This window comes from Eretmochelys imbricata, chromosome 2, assembly GCF_965152235.1.
Source record: "Eretmochelys imbricata isolate rEreImb1 chromosome 2, rEreImb1.hap1, whole genome shotgun sequence".
NCBI classification, from domain to species: domain Eukaryota; kingdom Metazoa; phylum Chordata; order Testudines; family Cheloniidae; genus Eretmochelys; species Eretmochelys imbricata.
This window is the reverse complement of record NC_135573.1, coordinates 195982364-195995164: the sequence shown is the minus strand read 5'-3', so window position 1 is coordinate 195995164 and position 12801 is coordinate 195982364. Positions and strand designations below refer to the sequence as shown.

Below are 12801 nucleotides of genomic sequence, written 5' to 3'. Positions count from 1 at the left end.
TCTGTACATGCAGGTGCTTTTGGGTGTTGAAAGATATCTCTTTCACAATATGTGCATTGTGTCTGCTTATATGGCCTATAATCTCTGGGTCCTGGCAAAAGTCCAGAATGGGGAATAGTATCCTGACTGCATAAATTCCCTGTACCCTTTTAGTTGCAGATGATATTCTTCACTTTACGTCCTAAGCTGTTGTATAATGCTGCTCGGTGCTGGTATAAACAAACACCTTCATTCTATCCTGCAGGGCATTTTCTTACAATTGAGGGCAAAATAATTTTCTTATATATCTTTATTAAAATTTCTAGGCTCCTTCTGGATAGAAGGCATCTTATAAATAATATGGTATCATATGTTCAGCACACACATCTAAGACATCCTTACACTGATATATTTATTTTTATATTATTTTAGCATGGAAATGTGTATGCTGGTCCTTCGCGATTAGGCTCAGGAGGTAAAAGTTGCTATCCAATGTATTTTATTTGGCCTTTCATTGCAATTCTGGCTGATAACTTTTGCTCCCTTATTAAACAACTGTCACTGAGCAAAAGGTCTAAAGCACTAGAACAAAGCAGGATTGAGAAAACGAATCCTCAGCATGCTGCTGCCAGATATGTGGAGTAGTAAGATAATTCGGTGCAACCTGTTACGATGTGTCAGTTTGGCCATATTGATCTGCCCTGTGTATGGGCCACCTGGCTACACCTCCAACTATACATGACTTGCTCAGTCTCATCCTGGATGCCCTTATGTGAAGGCTAGCTGTGGAAGTGACTTCTGCTGTATGTTAGGAGGCAAAGAGCCCTACACTTTGGTCCTTGTGCAGTAGAAACATTGTTTCTAATGAGTTAGGTACCAATCCCCTTTGTAAGTGGTCTCAGGATTGGACACATGGTCATATGTTTATAGTGTTAAAATAACATGAACTAACAACCTTAAATCAAGCAAAGAGAAGAGCATTTCACTTTAGCCAGAAACATTATTAATTTACTTGATTGTGTCCTTTTATTTGAGGAATGTCAGGACAGTGGGAGATTTTAAAAAATTGAGGCTGGATAAGCACCCACAATTTTAAGGCACTTCATCTGCACCTTATCTGAATTGTCATACTTCTCTTGGACCTGAAAAAGTGGACTGGAAATTTTGAGAATAAGTTTTCTTGTGGGATTTCTTCTGCTACTTGCAATCTGGAAGAACAATAACCCTTTCTGAGGTATCTCAGAATTTCCAGCTATAACTATGTATAAATATGTGGACTTGTTAAAAAAATGGGGGAGGTGGCTGGAAGGGGACATTTACAATGTGGTAACAGGTTTCAGAGTAACAGCCGTGTTAGTCTGTATTCGCAAAAAGAAAAGGAGTACTTGTGGCACCTTAGAGACTAACCAATTTATTTGAGCATGAGCTTTCGTGAGCTACAGCTCACTTCATCGGATGCATACCGTGGAAACTGCAGCAGACTTTATATGCACACAGAGAATATGAAACAATACCTCCTCCCACCCCACTGTCCTGCTGGTAATAGCTTATCTAAAGTGATCATCAAGTCGGGCCATGGGCTATCACCAGCAGGAGAGTGAATTTGTGTGGGGGGGTGGAGGGTGAGAAAACCTGGATTTGTGCTGGAAATGGCCCAACTTGATGATCACTTTAGATAAGCTATTACCAGCAGGACAGTGGGGTGGGAGGAGGTATTGTTTCATATTCTCTGTGTGCATATAAAGTCTGCTGCAGTTTCCACGGTATGCATCCGATGAAGTGAGCTGTAGCTCACGAAAGCTCATGCTCAAATAAATTGGTTAGTCTCTAAGGTGCCACAAGTACTCCTTTTCTTAATGTGGTAACAGGGTAAGCATCTAGTTTAAAATCAAGTGCAACATTTATTTTGGGTTAGATACCTTATAAACCAAGTCCAATCATATTTTAGCACAAATATATTTAATTAAGCTCAGTGTAAGGGGGTTTACAACCAAAACCTGGAGAGAGCATGAATGTTGCTGGGCTATAATACAGGCTTTTGACACAGCATTCAAAATGTTTACTATAGCAGAGGCTGGTGTGCCAGAATTGGCAGAGTGGTCTGAAGAAAATATATTTCAATTTTGGGGAAAGTGTTATCTTGGGATTTCACATTCCTGCCCTTTCTGAAGTCCTCCTTGTTCTTCTGAATTGCAAGGGGTTTGCATAAGGAACTTAAATTGCTGTACTCTTCATATTACTGACTGTACTACAAGTCCACGGCCCAGTCTCTCAAGGGTGGTGTTTTTAAAACGGATGCCTCTCTTTAATTAAAACCATTTCAGGATTCAAGCATCCTCCCTCCAAAGCAACCTAGATAATGGCATGCTTGTCATTATTTTAAAATTTTCTGAAAGCTGTTCAATAAACTTTTATTTCTTTTTAAAATACCTTGAAAATGAAAATTAGTTCTAATAAATAAATAAGTGGATGCATCTTCCCTTGTTGAATTATCTCTTCCTGATCACTTTTATTCTTACTTGTTTAATGTTATCAAAGATTGACGACCCAACAACATGGGAAAGAGAAAAAAACATTTAACTGCTGAGTAGACCAGGAGCAGCAGATGATGTAGCTACTGAACTGCTTTCTTCTTTGCACCATGGAATTGGATTCACTCTCACTGTATTGCTGGACAACCTGACTACTACAGAATTTTGATTCTTTTCCCGAATATTTCAATGTTCCCTGCCATACAGTGAATCCCAAACTTCCACTGACATCCTGTTTTTACCATTTTTGACTAACTTATATGCACAAAGATGATATATTAGTGCAGAATGTGGCTGAAAATTTTTCCTAAACCACTTCTGTATACTGGTTTTATACCCAGCATCACATGGTTCTGAAATAAGTGAGGGAGAAATCGCAGGAGGTTTAATTCAGATCATACCGAAACATTATCTAAGCTAGATTAATCTCTTGAGTCTGCTTAACCAAATATGAAACCTCATGGGAACAAAACTTCCATATGACAGTGGCAGAGTTACATGCTGGCTGGAAATATCATGAAAATAGTCTGTCTTGTGGTATTACAGAACTTCAACCTCTGGACGTGGCTGGAACCAAGAAGTGCAGAGGTGAATAAAAATGAAAAAGACTTGTTCAAAATATTAATCAAATTTTTAAAAATCTTTAAAGTCTGAGGTTCATTTCAAGTTTTGTTTGAAAGTTTTTGTCCATTCTTATTTTACTCCTTTTAAAATATAAAATACATTTTAATGTTAAATACCCATTATATAAAATGTTGGTTTGTATTACATACTTAAAGCTGTGACAACCATTCCTGGTTAAAAAGAATTCATCTTCCTATTTGATTTTGACAGCTGATCAATGCAACCTAGCAGGAAGAGGAATCACAGAAGTTAAAGATGAAAAAGATTGTTTAGCTCACTGGTCCATACCTGCCAATACAGAGTTTCTACTATAGTATTTTTTGAGTGCTTTATTCAATCTAGTTTTAAGTTACTCAAGCAATGGGATTTTCACCATTCACTTTGGAAGATTCACTGTTAGCAGAATATCACAAAATATTTCCTAAATTTGTCTTTTGTTCAGTTTTATCTAATCATTTCTACACTCCTGTGATGTCCCTAAATAGTTCCTATACTTTGCTGTTGTATACATTGGTCACATACCTGTATATGGTTACCATTAGTCTATACGTATTTAAACCAAGATCCTACGAAGACTTAAGCATGTGCTTAACTTTACCCACTGTGAGTTGTCCCACTGAAGTTTTCTAGGATTGGGGCCTTAGTTATTTTACTCTTGCCTCATAAATACTATATAGGTGTGTCCCGGAGCGTGGCTTCTCTCCTGCTTTCTTCCCCACAAAAACTGCACGGACTCCAGTGGTTGTGCCTTCACCATAGCCCTTTATTTTAAGTTCCTTCCAGTATTTCCTCAACAATCCCCATGCAACAGTCTGTTTACAGCACCAACAGCATTTTTCGGCCCTCTCCCCAGGACCTATGGGGAACAGAGGCCTGCTTCCCTTGATGTCTCTGTGCAATTGGTCACCCAGCCCTAGACCCCTTTCTCACATCGTTGGAACTTCCTTCTTGCCTTCCTATCAGCTTTGGGCTGATGGGCTAATTGGCTCCTTTTCCCAGCCAGCCTGATTGCCTAATTACCTCTGTCAGCTTTCTACAGGGGGAACTAATTAACATCTGAGTGATCAGAGTGAAGGCTCACCTGTTCATCCTCTGCACTCTGTCACAGGGCCCTCATCACTCTTGTTGCTTTTTTTCAGAATTCCCTCCTGTCTGTCAGTCTTTCTTGTACAGATGCCAGTTACCCTGTATAGACTTTGAGGAGTGGCCTAGTGCCATATAACCTCCGTGATCCATATATACTGTGATTGGTTTTTATTCCTACCGTATTTGATTAAAAGCTCATTTCAGGTATGATGTCCACTATCACTCCTGCTCTCTTTTTTAGGATTATTTATTTTCTAACGTCTGCTCCCATGAAATATCCATTTTTGGATGATTATTTTTCAAATTTATTCTTATGAAACTTTTTGGATGAATCTCATTTTCTTACTTTCTTTCCCATATACCTAAATTCTATGGGTCTATTTGTATTGTTCCGTTACACTTGCTGGATTTTCAAAATGTTCCAGTTTAGCAACATTTTTAAATATGAGGTAAGACATTGAGAAGCTCTATGCCTATTTTGTGCATGCAGAAATCACAACTGTGTGCATTAATTAGGTAAAGCAAATGTTCAGTTGTAAAACTAACTAGTCATTTGCATTCATATATACCCAACTTACTTCACAGTAACTGAATGCAGAAATTAGGCACTCAATTGTAGGAATATTTTTGCACACACATTTGTAAAAATCTGGCTCCTAGTTGCTTCCAGTTTTACTTTTCTCTAGTTCTGTTATTATAAAAGAGTTGAAGAGAATGAAAGATGTGAAAAAGGGCTGAACCATGATCAAAGTGACAGGTATGTTCCATATTTCCATATCAAGCTAAAGCGAACAAAAATTTCAGCTGCAATGTAGGTGTATCTCTTGGGATCTATCTTTAATGAAGGGACAATGTTTACTCTTGATTTTCTTTGCTGCATTTGAGATTCTCCCTTTGCAATTATTTTCTTCTGACTATATATTAGCTTCTTTAATTAAAATGTGATGATTCACCACTTTCTAGTAACCAGGAACTTTTTTAAAAGGCAGAGATTTTTAATAATTTAGAGTATTTTACAATTGCTGTCTTTGTGGTATCCATGGTATTTTTGTGGCTCTAGTCTTGTGTGAACAATGCAAAAACTCTGCTTTAAGTAATTTTGTATTCAAGGGCAAGTCAACCTCTTTGCTTGCTAACTCTAATTTTCCAAGGGTTATAAGATTTTAATTTGATTCTTTATCCAGTGTGCATAAAACAGTCACTGAAATTTGCATAGTAAATTATTGGATAATCACTTTTTATGTAGCCTACCTGCTTGTTGAAATGAACATTACCTTTTAAGTGACACTCTAGCTAAACGCAGGGCAAAAGCAAATTTAACAACTAAACAGATGGATTCAGTCCTCATGGAACAGAAATGGTTGCATGTAAATGGGAAAGGGAAATGACTTACTGAGGCTGTTATCTATTTGCCTGTCTAAAAGATTTTAAAAGATAAAAGATTTTGCATGTGTGTGTGTGTATACATGTTTGTGGGTGTGCATGTAGCACACCAAGGCATATAAACATAAACACTAAACTTGTGCAAATCATTGCTTTACTGGTTGAACTGAAAAAAACCCACAAAATAAAAAATTTGGATAGACCTGAAATTAAATCTTTTGGAGAAACAAACAAACAAACAAACCCAGGAAAACCATTCCAGGTCTAGTCCAGGCATTTTAAACAGTTTTTTACTTAAAAGCTACAGAAATTTGGAGATGTCTTTCGTGAAACCACCATAGGAGGACTTAGTGGTGCAGTCCCTCTTCTATAGTCCCGTGGTTAGAATACTCACTTACCTGGGATGTGGGAGACGCAGGTTCACAAGTCACCACTCTGCCTGATTTGGAGCAGGGATTTTAATGTAGGTCTCCCACGTTGCAGGTGAGCACCCCAACCGTTGGACGAGAGAGTAATTTGTGTTGAGTCTCTCTCGGTCTCTCTTGCTGAAGCTGCTCCGCTGTATGTAAATAGTCATTGGGCCAGAGAGAGTGCGTGAGAATGAAAGGACTCACATTAGGGGGGGGGACACCGGGTTCCAATCTCTGTTCCAGCGGCTAGTGGAGCCATTTCACAAGGAAAGATTGAAAGAGACTCACCTAGATTACCTAACAGTCTCGTGTTTGGGGCACTCACCTGCAGTGTGGGAGACCTAAGTTAAAATCCCTGTTCAAAATCAGGCAGAGTGGAGACTTAGAAACCTGGGCCTCCCACATCTCAGGTGAGTGTTCTAACCATGGGGCTATGTGTAGAAGGAGGGAGACACCAGCACCAACTCCACCTTCTCATCCTCCTGGTTTTGTGAATGGCATCTAAGTCACCTTGTGAATCTAGCCCACCACCTAGATTTTGGGGGTATGAAACTGTTTGGGGAATCCATGTCAAATTCACAAATACTTTTGGTTGACCCAAAACTGCATTTTTCGTTGAATAAACTATTTGAATTTTTTTTTACAGCTGTAATGTATACATATGTGATGGTGATATATATATCCACGTGATAAGTTACAGATCCATGTCTAAAATACATTTTAGAACATGGCTTCCCAATTTTTTATGCAACTTTGACTCCTCCCCTTCCCCATGCCTGTGTCCCCATTCATCATGTCACATACCCCTCTACTGGGAGAGCGTTTCACTTTCCAAACCTTCAAGCAACTTCAAAAAGTCATTTAAGGAAAAAAATCAATCTGTCAGAGATCTGTCCTTCTTTCCCCCAAATATAGAAGTTTCATCTCAAAATTACACCTACTGAAGGCCCAAGATGAGCAATGTATTCAGTCATGTCAATTCTAGGTTTAAGGTATGATATTTCACAATTCTAGAGGGACAGAAACAGAATTTGTGAGCTTGATCCCATTGAAAATCCAATATTTTATGCTTTCTAATGGGAACTAGTAGATATAAAACTGCCATGCTTCTCCGGTCTGCTATCTTGGGTCTTTCCAAATACTAATATGGGGGAATTGTCACAGTTTCACATAAAATAATTTGTTTTTACCTTTTCTTTAAAAACAAACAACGCCTAGAAATTTCAAATAGAAACAACTATGTTAAAAGAATGTTATTAAGGTTGCAAAGCCAAGCACTTAAAAGTTAGGAAATCTAGAATTACTATTACCCTTTTATTTTACCTTTTTTCTGCCCTCTTGTATTCATTACGATACAGTTTTTAAGTAAATAATATTTTTATAGATCCCCTGCCTCGTTCAGTGCAAAGGATGTATAGACCAGGGGGCAGAACGACAATTATGTAGGCAACTATAAAACTGTCATTGCCTAACTTTGCAACCTAAATCACCTTTTTTTCCCCATGTCAGGGTTTTGTGGGAGTTTTGGCATTGACTTCAGTGAGGCCAGCATTTCAGCCATGAATGTAAAGGGTGGAAAGTCAGGAAATGAAAGAGTTAAGTTTTTTCATAGTAACCTTAGTACAGACATTTTGCACATCTTCTATTTTGTGGAGTACACAGAACAACAAATATTAGTAGTCAGGTACACAGTTTTAGTTTCCATTACATAGGTGCAATGTGGATGAATTAGCATTATTTTGAGAATAATAATAATAATAACTTCGCTTGGTCATTTCCTTAGTTTTTAAGCTTTCAATTTGTGACTTTAATGTTACATTGACATACGGTTTTGTATTTTTGTTTTGTTTGTTAGCCACCCCCCTTGGATTTTATTAATGATTTTTGAAAAAAACATAAAAGAAAAATCCAGACCTATTAGGCTTGAAGAGCTTATAACTTTCATGGAAAACAGGCTCCCTTCTGCAGAAACAGTAAAATTGTAGCTAGCCCTTAAGCGGGAAGGAGTAAGGAGCACCTCCCCTTTGCCTGACCTACACAAGACCTGTCCTGAATTGTAGCCTGTTCTGTTCCTGAGAGCATCTCACTGAAAAAGGTAGTGGGAGGGGTCAGTGCTACATCCCCATGTATGCAGCAGACATGAGCATTCAAATTGGGAAGAGAAAACTGCACGTTTTAAAGGTCTGTGGTGCAGTATTCTTCTACCCCCGAAGTAGAAATCTCCCTGATGCTCCCTCCGCAGCAGTGCAGCTCTGTATCTGTTTCTTTGCAAAATGAAACACTTGTCCTGTGGCCTCTTTGTCTAGGCCATTCGACTCTCTCCCCCGCCACCTCCCTCCTCCCCCAGCAGGAGATTGGCTAAATACTATAGTTTATCCCAGGGATTTCAAACGGACTCTGAGTCTGCAACGCAACCTGCCCATGAAGAAATGCTTCCGTGCTGAAAAACTATTACATAGACCTTTGCTGTGATACGTATTTGGGAACTGATCTTGTAGAGTGCTCACCATTCTCTACTCCCATTGGGCCCTTAGAACTACAATTAGTAACATAGCTCCCAGCATTAGCAAAAATACTGCTATAACACACCAAACAGAGATTTTTAAATGCAAGTGTAACACCAACAGACCCCGGTCGTAGGTGGGCGGGATCGAATCTGGGGCCTCTGGAGTTCAGTGCATGAGCCTCTACCACATGAGCTGAAAGTCAACTGCCTGTTAGCTAAGGCTGTAGAGCAGACTCATTTTATGTCTCTCGCTTTAAGTGGTCTTGGTGCCACTAGATGGGACAGAACACCACACCCAGAAGGTGTATGGGTTACACAAGTAGGTCTACTCTCATAGCAGCGTATGTGCAAAAATCCCAAGAGACTTAATGGGAACTGTATTTGTGCACCAATGTGAGAATACTTGTATTTGGTTCCCACTTGTGAGTTAATTGTGGGTAGTCTCTTGTAATATTTAGAATTAGGTCTAGCTACCTGATTTGTGGGTGCAATCCATAGTTTACATACAAGAGATATAAAATATACCTGCAATGTTTTAAAAGCACAAGGTATTTGTAGGCACAAAATGTAGCCCATTTCCTAAAACCAGAACCTAAATATTAATGGTGCAGTATTTGAAGAGGTTGTTATTTAGAAATGGTTTTGGAAACAGCAATTGAAAATCCCCAGGCATCCCATCTGTGTTTAAAGCAACAATAATAACAAAACTTTAAATTAGCATAGGAGATTTAAGGCATTTCAGGAAAACATTGATTAAATCTGCCAATGAAATGAATGTGTTTGGCGAGTGACCTAATTAGTGTATATTTGGTTCTTTTTCACTGCACTGCTTACCACTAATTGCTGTTCTGGTGGTCTTCTTCTGACAAGTAAGAAAAACAAGGATGAGGGATTTGTTGAGGAAACAGTGACATTCACTTTTAATTCATTTGAACCTGCTGCCAAGCTTAATTATGGAACTGAAAAACTGAGACCAGGGATCCCCAGCTGTTTAGGTTATAGGAGACATAGGTGTTAAGTGTCTGACTGTGTGTTCAGGTAGCGCTTACTGAAGCAACCCATAAACTTATGCTTGCTGATGCTTAGCTGTTTCGTCCCCCCATAGGTACAGGCTCACCATTTGTATTCCTTAAACTTAATTATTTCGCTTTGATGGCATCAAGCCAAATAAAATTACAGTCGTTTTATTTCTCAGAGGAAAGGATTGGCAATGATTATGGATAGTCTTGTCTTGTTGTTTGTGATTGCATTTACGTGCTAGTAGTATGTGTCAGTCTATAAAACCAGGAGCCCACCACTTTAGTTCTAGTGTTGGAGGGCCAAAATCACCCTGGTGTAACTACACTGAAGTCAAAGGACTTACAGGGATGAATTTGGTCCTTCGCCTTTAAGGGAACTTTTCAGTAGGTGGTTTGTTTTTTAATTTAGAGTATGTTAAAAACAAAAAGGAATGAGATTAAAAAAAATCAGTGACAATAGATTTGCTGTGTTTGTTGTGTGGTTGTTTCATATTTATATGACAGTAGTAGCTAGGAGTCCTAATTAATCATTGGAGCCCCATTTTACTAGGTGCTGAATAACATAGGAAATAAATAGAGAGCTGACAGTCCAAGTTTATGACTAGGAGCAAAAAGGTAAAGAATGGAATGTGAGGGTAGGAGAGGAAGGGTGTTTCTTTAAGATATAGACAGTCACTTTACTTTTTTCCTGCATGACACTAGAAAATGAAACTCTGATTACATTTATAAACAAAAGTGAAATAGACCAGCATAGTAACTGAGGCCTGATCTACACCTAAAATTCACACCCTGAGAGATGTAGTTAGGCCAATCTAAGCCCCAGTGTAGACACCACATAGGTCAATATCCATCGATATAGCTACTGCCTCTTGAGGGAGTGGATTTACTACAGTGATGGAAAAACCCCTTCTGTCACTGCAGCAAATGTCTACTCTACGGCGCTCCAGCGGCAAAGCCGCAGCACTGTAGCTGGGCTGCTGTAGTGCTTGTAATGTAGACATACCCTACATTTTAACAGCCAACATAAGTGGTGAGAAGGACATTAACATGTCTGCCGTTATGCTGCATAGTATTGCAAACTCTTGTAAGGATGGTTGAATGCTGAAGCAGCCTGTGAACATGGCTTGTAGGTGCTCTTTGGGTTGCTTCCAGCCTTGCAGTGATTTTGCCCCGATGTTCTGTGCGGGGTGGAGGGATTTTGAGAGGTGAAGATAAGAGGAGGATTTGGAATGAGAATTAACTGGAGGGAAGGAACAATAACAACTTCACAATTATACTAACATCATTAATGAAAGTATATGTAATGAACAACTGGCTCTGGCCAAAGGCATACGTTTTTGCCTCATTGACTTTAATGGGAGGATAGAGTTCTATAACCACTCTCAGGTATTTTGTGGCCATTAGAATAAGTGTATAGAAGCTCTGTTCACACAATTAAACCTAGTGGACTGACTTCAGTCTTTATTTATTGATTGACTACATTACATATACCTGCTATCTGTAGTGTGTTCTGTCAAAACATCCCAAACCTAGAGATGCTAATATAAATTTACTGGTAGAACTAAATCATACACACACACACTTTTCTATATAACATTGTGCAGAAAGTCTCATTAAAAATCACTTACCTTGCACGTATGAATCCTGCAATATAAACCTACTGTAAATCTCCAGTTCTGCCAATGCCATGCCCAGTTTTTACAGTGTCAACATCTAAAAGATAGTTTTAGTATTTCCCCCCTGCACAAATACATGAACATATCGAGATAGAGAGCAAGAATCAATCTTCTAGCAATAACAAGTACTCCACCTCCTAAAAATAGGTTGGTTCCCATACTCATTCCAGGCCATCCCAATACCCAAACTGTCTAAGCTTTCATGGTGGTATCTGGCTTTCTGGTGGGCTTCAGGGTCTATTGGCAGCTTTAGAGTCAAGTCAGGGTGACTTGTATTGTGAGACTGTGAAGTTACATCTGTTCTTGTCTCCTCCCAGGAACCATTCTCCTTTTCCTCTCCTTGACTTTGAGTATGTGCACTTGTATCACCCCATGAACAAAGGCTTTGTGGAAATCCAAGGAAGACCCCTGTGTCTTCATGTAGCAGGCTTTCTTAGTGAGTTAGTAATACAAACTCCACAGCTACTTTGCAGAGCATTTTTGAGAGCACTGTGAAGCGCGCTGCTGTGTGTGACAAGTTCATTGCAGCGTAACATGCTGAGTGAGAGGGAAGAGGAACCCGAGGGGAGAAAATTAAATAGTTAATTAAAAACAAAAACGAAAGGGATTCTTTGCCCTTCTTCATGGCGGTGCTGTGGAGCATACTCACAATGCACAGTTGGTCCAAAAGCTTCCCTAGATGTGTACTGATGTTCTAAATCAAAAAGAAAAGGTACAAAGATTAGGAAAAAAACCAGAACAGAGAGATTCAGAAATGGAGGACGTTATTAAAACAATGCCTCAAAATCCTTTAGTTTCTTAGTATATATATTTTTAGTAACTATCTTGGCTGTTTTTGTTTCATTTTAAAGCTTAAAACTTGGCAAATGAGATTTTAGCCTGGGAGAAACTTTGGGTGATAGGTTCTTTTTACTTGGACTAACCATTGCCTATAGTGAGGCGTGCACATCAAAAGAGTCTTCAGGCCCTTTGGGTGGTGAGGTGCTCACAGTCCTTTTGGAGGATTGGGCTGGAGAAAGGGTCACACATTACCAGGGTAAAGGCTGACCCAAAAGAAATAAAAAAACCTGATACAGCAGGAAAGCAACATATTTGTGCTGCCTACTGTATTGTGCTTATTGACCTGGTAAATGGAGATGATGGCAGAGGAGCCGTTATGCTATTAACATGCTAGTGCTAATATTATTAAAGTTTACAGGCAATTCGGTTTCAGCCTCCAGGGACGTGAGCTATGGTTGCAGACTCTCTCCAAGAAGCACATATCTGTGTTGTAACCTCTTAGCAAGATGTGGGCTGGAATATTTTCAAAGGACTCTAAGGGAGTTAGGAGCCATGGGGCAGATTTTTAAAAGTATTGGGAGCTTTTGTAAATCTCCCAAGGCACCTATATGCACCTCTAGGCACGTCAATATCTGAATGTAAAAGTCTGTAATTCAATAGGAGTTGGATGCTTAACACTCTCTTATGTTTCTTTGAAAATCCCAGCCCTGGTCACCAAAGAAGAAAGGATTGCCAGGGGGGTGGGGGTGGGGGTGGGGTAGAGGGGAAACGAGGGAAGGGTAATAATAGGATGTGTATTGTACAAAC

At 39.3% G+C, this 12801-nt stretch overlaps 1 protein-coding gene across 2 annotated transcripts in view; it reads left to right on the top strand.

Annotated features, from left to right (window-relative positions):
• The window catches only part of RBMS3 (RNA binding motif single stranded interacting protein 3), a 547537-nt gene that overhangs the window by 213428 nt on the left and 321308 nt on the right, over positions 1 to 12801 (top strand). The gene's annotated exons all lie outside the window — the stretch shown is intronic.